Source organism: Schistocerca piceifrons, chromosome 2, assembly GCF_021461385.2.
Source record: "Schistocerca piceifrons isolate TAMUIC-IGC-003096 chromosome 2, iqSchPice1.1, whole genome shotgun sequence".
Taxonomy (NCBI): domain Eukaryota; kingdom Metazoa; phylum Arthropoda; class Insecta; order Orthoptera; family Acrididae; genus Schistocerca; species Schistocerca piceifrons.
In genome coordinates this window covers 39,861,819-39,878,346 of record NC_060139.1, presented here as the reverse complement: position 1 = coordinate 39,878,346, position 16,528 = coordinate 39,861,819, and the positions used below count along the sequence as shown (strand labels likewise).

General features: G+C 50.7%; 16 non-coding genes across 16 annotated transcripts; 8 read left to right on the top strand and 8 right to left on the bottom strand.

Moving 5' to 3' along the window:
* Positions 1-898: 898 nt before the first annotated feature.
* On the bottom strand, positions 899-970 carry Trnag-ccc. The gene has a single exon. It is a non-coding gene; the product is annotated as a tRNA-Gly (tRNA).
* A 683-nt stretch (positions 971-1,653) lies between these two features.
* Positions 1,654-1,737, top strand: Trnal-uaa. Its single transcript has one exon. It is a non-coding gene; the product is annotated as a tRNA-Leu (tRNA).
* Positions 1,738-2,863: 1,126 nt separating this feature from the next.
* Trnag-ccc lies at positions 2,864-2,935 on the bottom strand. The gene has a single exon. It is a non-coding gene; the product is annotated as a tRNA-Gly (tRNA).
* A 683-nt stretch (positions 2,936-3,618) lies between these two features.
* On the top strand, positions 3,619-3,702 carry Trnal-uaa. The gene has a single exon. It is a non-coding gene; the product is annotated as a tRNA-Leu (tRNA).
* A 1,125-nt stretch (positions 3,703-4,827) lies between these two features.
* Positions 4,828-4,899, bottom strand: Trnag-ccc. The gene has a single exon. It is a non-coding gene; the product is annotated as a tRNA-Gly (tRNA).
* A 683-nt stretch (positions 4,900-5,582) lies between these two features.
* Trnal-uaa lies at positions 5,583-5,666 on the top strand. The gene has a single exon. It is a non-coding gene; the product is annotated as a tRNA-Leu (tRNA).
* A 1,126-nt stretch (positions 5,667-6,792) lies between these two features.
* Trnag-ccc lies at positions 6,793-6,864 on the bottom strand. Its single transcript has one exon. It is a non-coding gene; the product is annotated as a tRNA-Gly (tRNA).
* A 683-nt stretch (positions 6,865-7,547) lies between these two features.
* Positions 7,548-7,631, top strand: Trnal-uaa. The gene has a single exon. It is a non-coding gene; the product is annotated as a tRNA-Leu (tRNA).
* A 1,126-nt stretch (positions 7,632-8,757) lies between these two features.
* Positions 8,758-8,829, bottom strand: Trnag-ccc. Its single transcript has one exon. It is a non-coding gene; the product is annotated as a tRNA-Gly (tRNA).
* Positions 8,830-9,512: 683 nt separating this feature from the next.
* Positions 9,513-9,596, top strand: Trnal-uaa. Its single transcript has one exon. It is a non-coding gene; the product is annotated as a tRNA-Leu (tRNA).
* Positions 9,597-10,722: 1,126 nt separating this feature from the next.
* Trnag-ccc lies at positions 10,723-10,794 on the bottom strand. The gene has a single exon. It is a non-coding gene; the product is annotated as a tRNA-Gly (tRNA).
* Positions 10,795-11,477: 683 nt separating this feature from the next.
* On the top strand, positions 11,478-11,561 carry Trnal-uaa. The gene has a single exon. It is a non-coding gene; the product is annotated as a tRNA-Leu (tRNA).
* A 1,126-nt stretch (positions 11,562-12,687) lies between these two features.
* On the bottom strand, positions 12,688-12,759 carry Trnag-ccc. The gene has a single exon. It is a non-coding gene; the product is annotated as a tRNA-Gly (tRNA).
* Positions 12,760-13,442: 683 nt separating this feature from the next.
* Positions 13,443-13,526, top strand: Trnal-uaa. The gene has a single exon. It is a non-coding gene; the product is annotated as a tRNA-Leu (tRNA).
* A 1,126-nt stretch (positions 13,527-14,652) lies between these two features.
* Positions 14,653-14,724, bottom strand: Trnag-ccc. Its single transcript has one exon. It is a non-coding gene; the product is annotated as a tRNA-Gly (tRNA).
* A 683-nt stretch (positions 14,725-15,407) lies between these two features.
* Trnal-uaa lies at positions 15,408-15,491 on the top strand. The gene has a single exon. It is a non-coding gene; the product is annotated as a tRNA-Leu (tRNA).
* The last annotated feature ends 1,037 nt before the right edge of the window (positions 15,492-16,528 follow it).

Below are 16,528 nucleotides of genomic sequence, written 5' to 3'. Positions count from 1 at the left end.
GAGTCTTGGTTATTCTCACGGCATTTACGATATCTTTGGGTTGTGGTTTTTGGGGTCCAAGCATCAGGCGAGCAAACGTGAACGAAAGCAGATATGTGCGTAAATGAGTGTCAGGGCAGTAATAAAGGTGGATGAGACGGTGGATCGGGTATTGGACTGCAGACGTGCCACAATGCGTAGCTCGATAGCTGAGTAAGTTAGAGCTTCGTGCTGTGAACACAAAGGCCACGTATTCGACCGCACCAAGTGCCATTTCATTTTTCTCCCCTAAAAGACAATGCTTCCTCCAGCGACACACTGCCAGGTAAATAACAAGCGATCTTCACAAGAAGTAAGGTGTCTACACGTTGCGCGATACTGTCGCCAACGGCCACACCGCGCGTAGTGCAGCGGTTCTCGTCTGTTCACCGGCGTTAGGAATCGTTGGCCGTGGTTAGTACATGGATGCGTGCTCGGCTGGGAACTCGACGTGCTGTTGCCTTCTTTCATTTTGCATTTTTCCTTCGGCTTCGTTGTTGCTTAGCAATAATTATGCGGTCCCGCACGCTGACGCCACTCTTGCCTCTCGGTACACTAAGGGGCGAATCTGTGGCCACAATAAAATGAAAGGTTCTGTCGTGTGTTTGTCGTTTTTTGGTCTCTCCCAGTCGTTTGTCGCGCCTGCCCTCTACATATATGCCCATTTCCAAGCGTCAGCTTTCGCGTCAGCCGAGCAAAGTCGAGACAAGTCGACACATGGAGACACACGATGCTGAGAAACGAAAGCCGCAGACTAGCGCCCTGGCAGCACGGACTGAGACGAGGGGCGAAGGAAAACTATTCGTACCGCGACAGTTCACAGTTTCGAAGATCGCGTTTCGTTACGTGGAATACCCGTAGAAGAAAAAAGTACCTTTCGTGCGGTGGCCGGGAATCGAACCCGGATCAACTGCTTGGGAAGCAACCATGCTGACCGTTACACCACCACCGCGTTGTGCTGCGTCCCACCCACGCCTTGATGTGTCGGCTACCCTCCTGCCATCAGAGGCCGAAGGCGACGGCGCTGTAGGCGCTCAACGCCAGGGCGGAGGTGAGCACATCTGATCGCAGTGCGTAGGTGCTGCTAGGGCGATGTAGCGTAGCTAGAAGCAGAACTGACAGCCGTTGAAAAACTGCCCTTTAATTTACAGCAGGGCGATAAAACAAATATCTAATGTGACGTACTTACTGATGATCCAGAGACGATTCAGCATGTGTGTGCCAATCCAGAAGTAGAAAGCGCCTAAGTATCACAATATTAAGTTGGTTAGTTTGATGCTCGCCTGGAGCCTATCATTAGCTTCCCCTGAGGGCGAAATGCACAGCGTAGCCGTTGCTAGGGAACGGCCTCTTCTGTCGTTTTTTGTTTTCTCTGCGTCAGTGTGAATATTGATAACTACAGTTCTGCTCGTTCCACTCAAGACAGATGGCGACGGAAAACAATGGTGTAAGGCACCATGTTTAAGCTGTGGTTCCCGAAAGTGAGGGTGGGGTGCAACCTCACATCTGACAACTCGTTTTAAATACTCTAAAACCAACGTATTTCCTTCACACAAGAAAAAAACACGCTAATTTCGCAGTCAGGCTCTGGAGATATACCGAGAAACGACGGTGGAAGAGATTTGGCGCCCACGCGTCAGATTGGCCGAGCGGTCTACGGCGCCAGATTTAAGCTCTGGTTCCCGAAGGGGAGCGTGGGTTCGAACCCCACATCTGACAATGCATTTTAAATATTCCAAAACTACCAATTTCGTACATGCGGGAAAACAAGTAAATTACGCGGGAACAGGTTCCACAGATACTACGAGAAACGGCAGTGACTATGGTGCTTGCCTTGCAAGTCTGATTGTCTGGCGGCCTGAAAGAATGGAAAGCTGTTAGGAGACATGGCTTTCAGCCACGAGGCCCGGAATCGATTCCCGGTAGCCGAACATTCTTTTGTTTGCTGAGTCTTGGTTATTCTCACGGCATTTGCGATATCTTTGGGTTGTGGTTTTTGGGGTCCAAGCATCAGGCGAGCAAACGTGAACGAAAGCAGATATGTGCGTAAATGAGTGTCAGGGCAGTAATAAAGGTGGATGAGACGGTGGATCGGGTATTGGACTGCAGACGTGCCACATTGCGTAGCTCGATAGCTGAGTAAGTTAGAGCGTCGTGCTGTGAACACAAAGGCCACGTATTCGACCGCACCAAGTGCCATTTCATTTTTCTCCCCTAAAAGACAATGCTTCCTCCAGCGACACACTGCCAGGTAAATAACAAGCGATCTTCACAAGAAGTAAGGTGTCTACACGTTGCGCGATACTGTCGCCAACGGCCACACCGCGCGTAGTGCAGCGGTTCTCGTCTGTTCACCGGCGTTAGGAATCGTTGGCCGTGGTTAGTACATGGATGCGTGCTCGGCTGGGAACTCGACGTGCTGTTGCCTTCTTTCATTTTGCATTTTTCCTTCGGCTTCGTTGTTGCTTAGCAATAATTATGCGGTCCCGCACGCTGACGCCACTCTTGCCTCTCGGTACACTAAGGGGCGAATCTGTGGCCACAATAAAATGAAAGGTTCTGTCGTGTGTTTGTCGTTTTTTGGTCTCTCCCAGTCGTTTGTCGCGCCTGCCCTCTACATATATGCCCATTTCCAAGCGTCAGCTTTCGCGTCAGCCGAGCAAAGTCGAGACAAGTCGACACATGGAGACACACGATGCTGAGAAACGAAAGCCGCAGACTAGCGCCCTGGCAGCACGGACTGAGACGAGGGGCGAAGGAAAACTATTCGTACCGCGACAGTTCACAGTTTCGAAGATCGCGTTTCGTTACGTGGAATACCCGTAGAAGAAAAAAGTACCTTTCGTGCGGTGGCCGGGAATCGAACCCGGATCAACTGCTTGGGAAGCAACCATGCTGACCGTTACACCACCACCGCGTTGTGCTGCGTCCCACCCACGCCTTGATGTGTCGGCTACCCTCCTGCCATCAGAGGCCGAAGGCGACGGCGCTGTAGGCGCTCAACGCCAGGGCGGAGGTGAGCACATCTGATCGCAGTGCGTAGGTGCTGCTAGGGCGATGTAGCGTAGCTAGAAGCAGAACTGACAGCCGTTGAAAAACTGCCCTTTAATTTACAGCAGGGCGATAAAACAAATATCTAATGTGACGTACTTACTGATGATCCAGAGACGATTCAGCATGTGTGTGCCAATCCAGAAGTAGAAAGCGCCTAAGTATCACAATATTAAGTTGGTTAGTTTGATGCTCGCCTGGAGCCTATCATTAGCTTCCCCTGAGGGCGAAATGCACAGCGTAGCCGTTGCTAGGGAACGGCCTCTTCTGTCGTTTTTTGTTTTCTCTGCGTCAGTGTGAATATTGATAACTACAGTTCTGCTCGTTCCACTCAAGACAGATGGCGACGGAAAACAATGGTGTAAGGCACCATGTTTAAGCTGTGGTTCCCGAAAGTGAGGGTGGGGTGCAACCTCACATCTGACAACTCGTTTTAAATACTCTAAAACCAACGTATTTCCTTCACACAAGAAAAAAACACGCTAATTTCGCAGTCAGGCTCTGGAGATATACCGAGAAACGACGGTGGAAGAGATTTGGCGCCCACGCGTCAGATTGGCCGAGCGGTCTACGGCGCCAGATTTAAGCTCTGGTTCCCGGAGGGGAGCGTGGGTTCGAACCCCACATCTGACAATGCATTTTAAATATTCCAAAACTACCAATTTCGTACATGCGGGAAAACAAGTAAATTACGCGGGAACAGGTTCCACAGATACTACGAGAAACGGCAGTGACTATGGTGCTTGCCTTGCAAGTCTGATTGTCTGGCGGCCTGAAAGAATGGAAAGCTGTTAGGAGACATGGCTTTCAGCCACGAGGCCCGGAATCGATTCCCGGTAGCCGAACATTCTTTTGTTTGCTGAGTCTTGGTTATTCTCACGGCATTTACGATATCTTTGGGTTGTGGTTTTTGGGGTCCAAGCATCAGGCGAGCAAACGTGAACGAAAGCAGATATGTGCGTAAATGAGTGTCAGGGCAGTAATAAAGGTGGATGAGACGGTGGATCGGGTATTGGACTGCAGACGTGCCACAATGCGTAGCTCGATAGCTGAGTAAGTTAGAGCGTCGTGCTGTGAACACAAAGGCCACGTATTCGACCGCACCAAGTGCCATTTCATTTTTTCCCCTAAAAGACAATGCTTCCTCCAGCGACACACTGCCAGGTAAATAACAAGCGATCTTCACAAGAAGTAAGGTGTCTACACGTTGCGCGATACTGTCGCCAACGGCCACACCGCGCGTAGTGCAGCGGTTCTCGTCTGTTCACCGGCGTTAGGAATCGTTGGCCGTGGTTAGTACATGGATGCGTGCTCGGCTGGGAACTCGACGTGCTGTTGCCTTCTTTCATTTTGCATTTTTCCTTCGGCTTCGTTGTTGCTTAGCAATAATTATGCGGTCCCGCACGCTGACGCCACTCTTGCCTCTCGGTACACTAAGGGGCGAATCTGTGGCCACAATAAAATGAAAGGTTCTGTCGTGTGTTTGTCGTTTTTTGGTCTCTCCCAGTCGTTTGTCGCGCCTGCCCTCTACATATATGCCCATTTCCAAGCGTCAGCTTTCGCGTCAGCCGAGCAAAGTCGAGACAAGTCGACACATGGAGACACACGATGCTGAGAAACGAAAGCCGCAGACTAGCGCCCTGGCAGCACGGACTGAGACGAGGGGCGAAGGAAAACTATTCGTACCGCGACAGTTCACAGTTTCGAAGATCGCGTTTCGTTACGTGGAATACCCGTAGAAGAAAAAAGTACCTTTCGTGCGGTGGCCGGGAATCGAACCCGGATCAACTGCTTGGGAAGCAACCATGCTGACCGTTACACCACCACCGCGTTGTGCTGCGTCCCACCCACGCCTTGATGTGTCGGCTACCCTCCTGCCATCAGAGGCCGAAGGCGACGGCGCTGTAGGCGCTCAACGCCAGGGCGGAGGTGAGCACATCTGATCGCAGTGCGTAGGTGCTGCTAGGGCGATGTAGCGTAGCTAGAAGCAGAACTGACAGCCGTTGAAAAACTGCCCTTTAATTTACAGCAGGGCGATAAAACAAATATCTAATGTGACGTACTTACTGATGATCCAGAGACGATTCAGCATGTGTGTGCCAATCCAGAAGTAGAAAGCGCCTAAGTATCACAATATTAAGTTGGTTAGTTTGATGCTCGCCTGGAGCCTATCATTAGCTTCCCCTGAGGGCGAAATGCACAGCGTAGCCGTTGCTAGGGAACGGCCTCTTCTGTCGTTTTTTGTTTTCTCTGCGTCAGTGTGAATATTGATAACTACAGTTCTGCTCGTTCCACTCAAGACAGATGGCGACGGAAAACAATGGTGTAAGGCACCATGTTTAAGCTGTGGTTCCCGAAAGTGAGGGTGGGGTGCAACCTCACATCTGACAACTCGTTTTAAATACTCTAAAACCAACGTATTTCCTTCACACAAGAAAAAAACACGCTAATTTCGCAGTCAGGCTCTGGAGATATACCGAGAAACGACGGTGGAAGAGATTTGGCGCCCACGCGTCAGATTGGCCGAGCGGTCTAAGGCGCCAGATTTAAGCTCTGGTTCCCGAAGGGGAGCGTGGGTTCGAACCCCACATCTGACAATGCATTTTAAATATTCCAAAACTACCAATTTCGTACATGCGGGAAAACAAGTAAATTACGCGGGAACAGGTTCCACAGATACTACGAGAAACGGCAGTGACTATGGTGCTTGCCTTGCAAGTCTGATTGTCTGGCGGCCTGAAAGAATGGAAAGCTGTTAGGAGACATGGCTTTCAGCCACGAGGCCCGGAATCGATTCCCGGTAGCCGAACATTCTTTTGTTTGCTGAGTCTTGGTTATTCTCACGGCATTTGCGATATCTTTGGGTTGTGGTTTTTGGGGTCCAAGCATCAGGCGAGCAAACGTGAACGAAAGCAGATATGTGCGTAAATGAGTGTCAGGGCAGTAATAAAGGTGGATGAGACGGTGGATCGGGTATTGGACTGCAGACGTGCCACATTGCGTAGCTCGATAGCTGAGTAAGTTAGAGCGTCGTGCTGTGAACACAAAGGCCACGTATTCGACCGCACCAAGTGCCATTTCATTTTTCTCCCCTAAAAGACAATGCTTCCTCCAGCGACACACTGCCAGGTAAATAACAAGCGATCTTCACAAGAAGTAAGGTGTCTACACGTTGCGCGATACTGTCGCCAACGGCCACACCGCGCGTAGTGCAGCGGTTCTCGTCTGTTCACCGGCGTTAGGAATCGTTGGCCGTGGTTAGTACATGGATGCGTGCTCGGCTGGGAACTCGACGTGCTGTTGCCTTCTTTCATTTTGCATTTTTCCTTCGGCTTCGTTGTTGCTTAGCAATAATTATGCGGTCCCGCACGCTGACGCCACTCTTGCCTCTCGGTACACTAAGGGGCGAATCTGTGGCCACAATAAAATGAAAGGTTCTGTCGTGTGTTTGTCGTTTTTTGGTCTCTCCCAGTCGTTTGTCGCGCCTGCCCTCTACATATATGCCCATTTCCAAGCGTCAGCTTTCGCGTCAGCCGAGCAAAGTCGAGACAAGTCGACACATGGAGACACACGATGCTGAGAAACGAAAGCCGCAGACTAGCGCCCTGGCAGCACGGACTGAGACGAGGGGCGAAGGAAAACTATTCGTACCGCGACAGTTCACAGTTTCGAAGATCGCGTTTCGTTACGTGGAATACCCGTAGAAGAAAAAAGTACCTTTCGTGCGGTGGCCGGGAATCGAACCCGGATCAACTGCTTGGGAAGCAACCATGCTGACCGTTACACCACCACCGCGTTGTGCTGCGTCCCACCCACGCCTTGATGTGTCGGCTACCCTCCTGCCATCAGAGGCCGAAGGCGACGGCGCTGTAGGCGCTCAACGCCAGGGCGGAGGTGAGCACATCTGATCGCAGTGCGTAGGTGCTGCTAGGGCGATGTAGCGTAGCTAGAAGCAGAACTGACAGCCGTTGAAAAACTGCCCTTTAATTTACAGCAGGGCGATAAAACAAATATCTAATGTGACGTACTTACTGATGATCCAGAGACGATTCAGCATGTGTGTGCCAATCCAGAAGTAGAAAGCGCCTAAGTATCACAATATTAAGTTGGTTAGTTTGATGCTCGCCTGGAGCCTATCATTAGCTTCCCCTGAGGGCGAAATGCACAGCGTAGCCGTTGCTAGGGAACGGCCTCTTCTGTCGTTTTTTGTTTTCTCTGCGTCAGTGTGAATATTGATAACTACAGTTCTGCTCGTTCCACTCAAGACAGATGGCGACGGAAAACAATGGTGTAAGGCACCATGTTTAAGCTGTGGTTCCCGAAAGTGAGGGTGGGGTGCAACCTCACATCTGACAACTCGTTTTAAATACTCTAAAACCAACGTATTTCCTTCACACAAGAAAAAAACACGCTAATTTCGCAGTCAGGCTCTGGAGATATACCGAGAAACGACGGTGGAAGAGATTTGGCGCCCACGCGTCAGATTGGCCGAGCGGTCTAAGGCGCCAGATTTAAGCTCTGGTTCCCGAAGGGGAGCGTGGGTTCGAACCCCACATCTGACAATGCATTTTAAATATTCCAAAACTACCAATTTCGTACATGCGGGAAAACAAGTAAATTACGCGGGAACAGGTTCCACAGATACTACGAGAAACGGCAGTGACTATGGTGCTTGCCTTGCAAGTCTGATTGTCTGGCGGCCTGAAAGAATGGAAAGCTGTTAGGAGACATGGCTTTCAGCCACGAGGCCCGGAATCGATTCCCGGTAGCCGAACATTCTTTTGTTTGCTGAGTCTTGGTTATTCTCACGGCATTTGCGATATCTTTGGGTTGTGGTTTTTGGGGTCCAAGCATCAGGCGAGCAAACGTGAACGAAAGCAGATATGTGCGTAAATGAGTGTCAGGGCAGTAATAAAGGTGGATGAGACGGTGGATCGGGTATTGGACTGCAGACGTGCCACATTGCGTAGCTCGATAGCTGAGTAAGTTAGAGCGTCGTGCTGTGAACACAAAGGCCACGTATTCGACCGCACCAAGTGCCATTTCATTTTTCTCCCCTAAAAGACAATGCTTCCTCCAGCGACACACTGCCAGGTAAATAACAAGCGATCTTCACAAGAAGTAAGGTGTCTACACGTTGCGCGATACTGTCGCCAACGGCCACACCGCGCGTAGTGCAGCGGTTCTCGTCTGTTCACCGGCGTTAGGAATCGTTGGCCGTGGTTAGTACATGGATGCGTGCTCGGCTGGGAACTCGACGTGCTGTTGCCTTCTTTCATTTTGCATTTTTCCTTCGGCTTCGTTGTTGCTTAGCAATAATTATGCGGTCCCGCACGCTGACGCCACTCTTGCCTCTCGGTACACTAAGGGGCGAATCTGTGGCCACAATAAAATGAAAGGTTCTGTCGTGTGTTTGTCGTTTTTTGGTCTCTCCCAGTCGTTTGTCGCGCCTGCCCTCTACATATATGCCCATTTCCAAGCGTCAGCTTTCGCGTCAGCCGAGCAAAGTCGAGACAAGTCGACACATGGAGACACACGATGCTGAGAAACGAAAGCCGCAGACTAGCGCCCTGGCAGCACGGACTGAGACGAGGGGCGAAGGAAAACTATTCGTACCGCGACAGTTCACAGTTTCGAAGATCGCGTTTCGTTACGTGGAATACCCGTAGAAGAAAAAAGTACCTTTCGTGCGGTGGCCGGGAATCGAACCCGGATCAACTGCTTGGGAAGCAACCATGCTGACCGTTACACCACCACCGCGTTGTGCTGCGTCCCACCCACGCCTTGATGTGTCGGCTACCCTCCTGCCATCAGAGGCCGAAGGCGACGGCGCTGTAGGCGCTCAACGCCAGGGCGGAGGTGAGCACATCTGATCGCAGTGCGTAGGTGCTGCTAGGGCGATGTAGCGTAGCTAGAAGCAGAACTGACAGCCGTTGAAAAACTGCCCTTTAATTTACAGCAGGGCGATAAAACAAATATCTAATGTGACGTACTTACTGATGATCCAGAGACGATTCAGCATGTGTGTGCCAATCCAGAAGTAGAAAGCGCCTAAGTATCACAATATTAAGTTGGTTAGTTTGATGCTCGCCTGGAGCCTATCATTAGCTTCCCCTGAGGGCGAAATGCACAGCGTAGCCGTTGCTAGGGAACGGCCTCTTCTGTCGTTTTTTGTTTTCTCTGCGTCAGTGTGAATATTGATAACTACAGTTCTGCTCGTTCCACTCAAGACAGATGGCGACGGAAAACAATGGTGTAAGGCACCATGTTTAAGCTGTGGTTCCCGAAAGTGAGGGTGGGGTGCAACCTCACATCTGACAACTCGTTTTAAATACTCTAAAACCAACGTATTTCCTTCACACAAGAAAAAAACACGCTAATTTCGCAGTCAGGCTCTGGAGATATACCGAGAAACGACGGTGGAAGAGATTTGGCGCCCACGCGTCAGATTGGCCGAGCGGTCTAAGGCGCCAGATTTAAGCTCTGGTTCCCGAAGGGGAGCGTGGGTTCGAACCCCACATCTGACAATGCATTTTAAATATTCCAAAACTACCAATTTCGTACATGCGGGAAAACAAGTAAATTACGCGGGAACAGGTTCCACAGATACTACGAGAAACGGCAGTGACTATGGTGCTTGCCTTGCAAGTCTGATTGTCTGGCGGCCTGAAAGAATGGAAAGCTGTTAGGAGACATGGCTTTCAGCCACGAGGCCCGGAATCGATTCCCGGTAGCCGAACATTCTTTTGTTTGCTGAGTCTTGGTTATTCTCACGGCATTTGCGATATCTTTGGGTTGTGGTTTTTGGGGTCCAAGCATCAGGCGAGCAAACGTGAACGAAAGCAGATATGTGCGTAAATGAGTGTCAGGGCAGTAATAAAGGTGGATGAGACGGTGGATCGGGTATTGGACTGCAGACGTGCCACATTGCGTAGCTCGATAGCTGAGTAAGTTAGAGCGTCGTGCTGTGAACACAAAGGCCACGTATTCGACCGCACCAAGTGCCATTTCATTTTTCTCCCCTAAAAGACAATGCTTCCTCCAGCGACACACTGCCAGGTAAATAACAAGCGATCTTCACAAGAAGTAAGGTGTCTACACGTTGCGCGATACTGTCGCCAACGGCCACACCGCGCGTAGTGCAGCGGTTCTCGTCTGTTCACCGGCGTTAGGAATCGTTGGCCGTGGTTAGTACATGGATGCGTGCTCGGCTGGGAACTCGACGTGCTGTTGCCTTCTTTCATTTTGCATTTTTCCTTCGGCTTCGTTGTTGCTTAGCAATAATTATGCGGTCCCGCACGCTGACGCCACTCTTGCCTCTCGGTACACTAAGGGGCGAATCTGTGGCCACAATAAAATGAAAGGTTCTGTCGTGTGTTTGTCGTTTTTTGGTCTCTCCCAGTCGTTTGTCGCGCCTGCCCTCTACATATATGCCCATTTCCAAGCGTCAGCTTTCGCGTCAGCCGAGCAAAGTCGAGACAAGTCGACACATGGAGACACACGATGCTGAGAAACGAAAGCCGCAGACTAGCGCCCTGGCAGCACGGACTGAGACGAGGGGCGAAGGAAAACTATTCGTACCGCGACAGTTCACAGTTTCGAAGATCGCGTTTCGTTACGTGGAATACCCGTAGAAGAAAAAAGTACCTTTCGTGCGGTGGCCGGGAATCGAACCCGGATCAACTGCTTGGGAAGCAACCATGCTGACCGTTACACCACCACCGCGTTGTGCTGCGTCCCACCCACGCCTTGATGTGTCGGCTACCCTCCTGCCATCAGAGGCCGAAGGCGACGGCGCTGTAGGCGCTCAACGCCAGGGCGGAGGTGAGCACATCTGATCGCAGTGCGTAGGTGCTGCTAGGGCGATGTAGCGTAGCTAGAAGCAGAACTGACAGCCGTTGAAAAACTGCCCTTTAATTTACAGCAGGGCGATAAAACAAATATCTAATGTGACGTACTTACTGATGATCCAGAGACGATTCAGCATGTGTGTGCCAATCCAGAAGTAGAAAGCGCCTAAGTATCACAATATTAAGTTGGTTAGTTTGATGCTCGCCTGGAGCCTATCATTAGCTTCCCCTGAGGGCGAAATGCACAGCGTAGCCGTTGCTAGGGAACGGCCTCTTCTGTCGTTTTTTGTTTTCTCTGCGTCAGTGTGAATATTGATAACTACAGTTCTGCTCGTTCCACTCAAGACAGATGGCGACGGAAAACAATGGTGTAAGGCACCATGTTTAAGCTGTGGTTCCCGAAAGTGAGGGTGGGGTGCAACCTCACATCTGACAACTCGTTTTAAATACTCTAAAACCAACGTATTTCCTTCACACAAGAAAAAAACACGCTAATTTCGCAGTCAGGCTCTGGAGATATACCGAGAAACGACGGTGGAAGAGATTTGGCGCCCACGCGTCAGATTGGCCGAGCGGTCTAAGGCGCCAGATTTAAGCTCTGGTTCCCGAAGGGGAGCGTGGGTTCGAACCCCACATCTGACAATGCATTTTAAATATTCCAAAACTACCAATTTCGTACATGCGGGAAAACAAGTAAATTACGCGGGAACAGGTTCCACAGATACTACGAGAAACGGCAGTGACTATGGTGCTTGCCTTGCAAGTCTGATTGTCTGGCGGCCTGAAAGAATGGAAAGCTGTTAGGAGACATGGCTTTCAGCCACGAGGCCCGGAATCGATTCCCGGTAGCCGAACATTCTTTTGTTTGCTGAGTCTTGGTTATTCTCACGGCATTTACGATATCTTTGGGTTGTGGTTTTTGGGGTCCAAGCATCAGGCGAGCAAACGTGAACGAAAGCAGATATGTGCGTAAATGAGTGTCAGGGCAGTAATAAAGGTGGATGAGACGGTGGATCGGGTATTGGACTGCAGACGTGCCACATTGCGTAGCTCGATAGCTGAGTAAGTTAGAGCGTCGTGCTGTGAACACAAAGGCCACGTATTCGACCGCACCAAGTGCCATTTCATTTTTCTCCCCTAAAAGACAATGCTTCCTCCAGCGACACACTGCCAGGTAAATAACAAGCGATCTTCACAAGAAGTAAGGTGTCTACACGTTGCGCGATACTGTCGCCAACGGCCACACCGCGCGTAGTGCAGCGGTTCTCGTCTGTTCACCGGCGTTAGGAATCGTTGGCCGTGGTTAGTACATGGATGCGTGCTCGGCTGGGAACTCGACGTGCTGTTGCCTTCTTTCATTTTGCATTTTTCCTTCGGCTTCGTTGTTGCTTAGCAATAATTATGCGGTCCCGCACGCTGACGCCACTCTTGCCTCTCGGTACACTAAGGGGCGAATCTGTGGCCACAATAAAATGAAAGGTTCTGTCGTGTGTTTGTCGTTTTTTGGTCTCTCCCAGTCGTTTGTCGCGCCTGCCCTCTACATATATGCCCATTTCCAAGCGTCAGCTTTCGCGTCAGCCGAGCAAAGTCGAGACAAGTCGACACATGGAGACACACGATGCTGAGAAACGAAAGCCGCAGACTAGCGCCCTGGCAGCACGGACTGAGACGAGGGGCGAAGGAAAACTATTCGTACCGCGACAGTTCACAGTTTCGAAGATCGCGTTTCGTTACGTGGAATACCCGTAGAAGAAAAAAGTACCTTTCGTGCGGTGGCCGGGAATCGAACCCGGATCAACTGCTTGGGAAGCAACCATGCTGACCGTTACACCACCACCGCGTTGTGCTGCGTCCCACCCACGCCTTGATGTGTCGGCTACCCTCCTGCCATCAGACGCCGAAGGCGACGGCGCTGTAGGCGCTCAACGCCAGGGCGGAGGTGAGCACATCTGATCGCAGTGCGTAGGTGCTGCTAGGGCGATGTAGCGTAGCTAGAAGCAGAACTGACAGCCGTTGAAAAACTGCCCTTTAATTTACAGCAGGGCGATAAAACAAATATCTAATGTGACGTACTTACTGATGATCCAGAGACGATTCAGCATGTGTGTGCCAATCCAGAAGTAGAAAGCGCCTAAGTATCACAATATTAAGTTGGTTAGTTTGATGCTCGCCTGGAGCCTATCATTAGCTTCCCCTGAGGGCGAAATGCACAGCGTAGCCGTTGCTAGGGAACGGCCTCTTCTGTCGTTTTTTGTTTTCTCTGCGTCAGTGTGAATATTGATAACTACAGTTCTGCTCGTTCCACTCAAGACAGATGGCGACGGAAAACAATGGTGTAAGGCACCATGTTTAAGCTGTGGTTCCCGAAAGTGAGGGTGGGGTGCAACCTCACATCTGACAACTCGTTTTAAATACTCTAAAACCAACGTATTTCCTTCACACAAGAAAAAAACACGCTAATTTCGCAGTCAGGCTCTGGAGATATACCGAGAAACGACGGTGGAAGAGATTTGGCGCCCACGCGTCAGATTGGCCGAGCGGTCTAAGGCGCCAGATTTAAGCTCTGGTTCCCGAAGGGGAGCGTGGGTTCGAACCCCACATCTGACAATGCATTTTAAATATTCCAAAACTACCAATTTCGTACATGCGGGAAAACAAGTAAATTACGCGGGAACAGGTTCCACAGATACTACGAGAAACGGCAGTGACTATGGTGCTTGCCTTGCAAGTCTGATTGTCTGGCGGCCTGAAAGAATGGAAAGCTGTTAGGAGACATGGCTTTCAGCCACGAGGCCCGGAATCGATTCCCGGTAGCCGAACATTCTTTTGTTTGCTGAGTCTTGGTTACTCTCACGGCATTTACGATATCTTTGGGTTGTGGTTTTTGGGGTCCAAGCATCAGGCGAGCAAACGTGAACGAAAGCAGATATGTGCGTAAATGAGTGTCAGGGCAGTAATAAAGGTGGATGAGACGGTGGATCGGGTATTGGACTGCAGACGTGCCACATTGCGTAGCTCGATAGCTGAGTAAGTTAGAGCGTCGTGCTGTGAACACAAAGGCCACGTATTCGACCGCACCAAGTGCCATTTCATTTTTCTCCCCTAAAAGACAATGCTTCCTCCAGCGACACACTGCCAGGTAAATAACAAGCGATCTTCACAAGAAGTAAGGTGTCTACACGTTGCGCGATACTGTCGCCAACGGCCACACCGCGCGTAGTGCAGCGGTTCTCGTCTGTTCACCGGCGTTAGGAATCGTTGGCCGTGGTTAGTACATGGATGCGTGCTCGGCTGGGAACTCGACGTGCTGTTGCCTTCTTTCATTTTGCATTTTTCCTTCGGCTTCGTTGTTGCTTAGCAATAATTATGCGGTCCCGCACGCTGACGCCACTCTTGCCTCTCGGTACACTAAGGGGCGAATCTGTGGCCACAATAAAATGAAAGGTTCTGTCGTGTGTTTGTCGTTTTTTGGTCTCTCCCAGTCGTTTGTCGCGCCTGCCCTCTACATATATGCCCATTTCCAAGCGTCAGCTTTCGCGTCAGCCGAGCAAAGTCGAGACAAGTCGACACATGGAGACACACGATGCTGAGAAACGAAAGCCGCAGACTAGCGCCCTGGCAGCACGGACTGAGACGAGGGGCGAAGGAAAACTATTCGTACCGCGACAGTTCACAGTTTCGAAGATCGCGTTTCGTTACGTGGAATACCCGTAGAAGAAAAAAGTACCTTTTGTGCGGTGGCCGGGAATCGAACCCGGATCAACTGCTTGGGAAGCAACCATGCTGACCGTTACACCACCACCGCGTTGTGCTGCGTCCCACCCACGCCTTGATGTGTCGGCTACCCTCCTGCCATCAGAGGCCGAAGGCGACGGCGCTGTAGGCGCTCAACGCCAGGGCGGAGGTGAGCACATCTGAACGCAGTGCGTAGGTGCTGCTAGGGCGATGTAGCGTAGCTAGAAGCAGAACTGACAGCCGTTGAAAAACTGCCCTTTAATTTACAGCAGGGCGATAAAACAAATATCTAATGTGACGTACTTACTGATGATCCAGAGACGATTCAGCATGTGTGTGCCAATCCAGAAGTAGAAAGCGCCTAAGTATCACAATATTAAGTTGGTTAGTTTGATGCTCGCCTGGAGCCTATCATTAGCTTCCCCTGAGGGCGAAATGCACAGCGTAGCCGTTGCTAGGGAACGGCCTCTTCTGTCGTTTTTTGTTTTCTCTGCGTCAGTGTGAATATTGATAACTACAGTTCTGCTCGTTCCACTCAAGACAGATGGCGACGGAAAACAATGGTGTAAGGCACCATGTTTAAGCTGTGGTTCCCGAAAGTGAGGGTGGGGTGCAACCTCACATCTGACAACTCGTTTTAAATACTCTAAAACCAACGTATTTCCTTCACACAAGAAAAAAACACGCTAATTTCGCAGTCAGGCTCTGGAGATATACCGAGAAACGACGGTGGAAGAGATTTGGCGCCCACGCGTCAGATTGGCCGAGCGGTCTAAGGCGCCAGATTTAAGCTCTGGTTCCCGAAGGGGAGCGTGGGTTCGAACCCCACATCTGACAATGCATTTTAAATATTCCAAAACTACCAATTTCGTACATGCGGGAAAACAAGTAAATTACGCGGGAACAGGTTCCACAGATACTACGAGAAACGGCAGTGACTATGGTGCTTGCCTTGCAAGTCTGATTGTCTGGCGGCCTGAAAGAATGGAAAGCTGTTAGGAGACATGGCTTTCAGCCACGAGGCCCGGAATCGATTCCCGGTAGCCGAACATTCTTTTGTTTGCTGAGTCTTGGTTACTCTCACGGCATTTACGATATCTTTGGGTTGTGGTTTTTGGGGTCCAAGCATCAGGCGAGCAAACGTGAACGAAAGCAGATATGTGCGTAAATGAGTGTCAGGGCAGTAATAAAGGTGGATGAGACGGTGGATCGGGTATTGGACTGCAGACGTGCCACATTGCGTAGCTCGATAGCTGAGTAAGTTAGAGCGTCGTGCTGTGAACACAAAGGCCACGTATTCGACCGCACCAAGTGCCATTTCATTTTTCTCCCCTAAAAGACAATGCTTCCTCCAGCGACACACTGCCAGGTAAATAACAAGCGATCTTCACAAGAAGTAAGGTGTCTACACGTTGCGCGATACTGTCGCCAACGGCCACACCGCGCGTAGTGCAGCGGTTCTCGTCTGTTCACCGGCGTTAGGAATCGTTGGCCGTGGTTAGTACATGGATGCGTGCTCGGCTGGGAACTCGACGTGCTGTTGCCTTCTTTCATTTTGCATTTTTCCTTCGGCTTCGTTGTTGCTTAGCAATAATTATGCGGTCCCGCACGCTGACGCCACTCTTGCCTCTCGGTACACTAAGGGGCGAATCTGTGGCCACAATAAAATGAAAGGTTCTGTCGTGTGTTTGTCGTTTTTTGGTCTCTCCCAGTCGTTTGTCGCGCCTGCCCTCTACATATATGCCCATTTCCAAGCGTCAGCTTTCGCGTCAGCCGAGCAAAGTCGAGACAAGTCGACACATGGAGACACACGATGCTGAGAAACGAAAGCCGCAGACTAGCGCCCTGGCAGCACGGACTGAGACGAGGGGCGA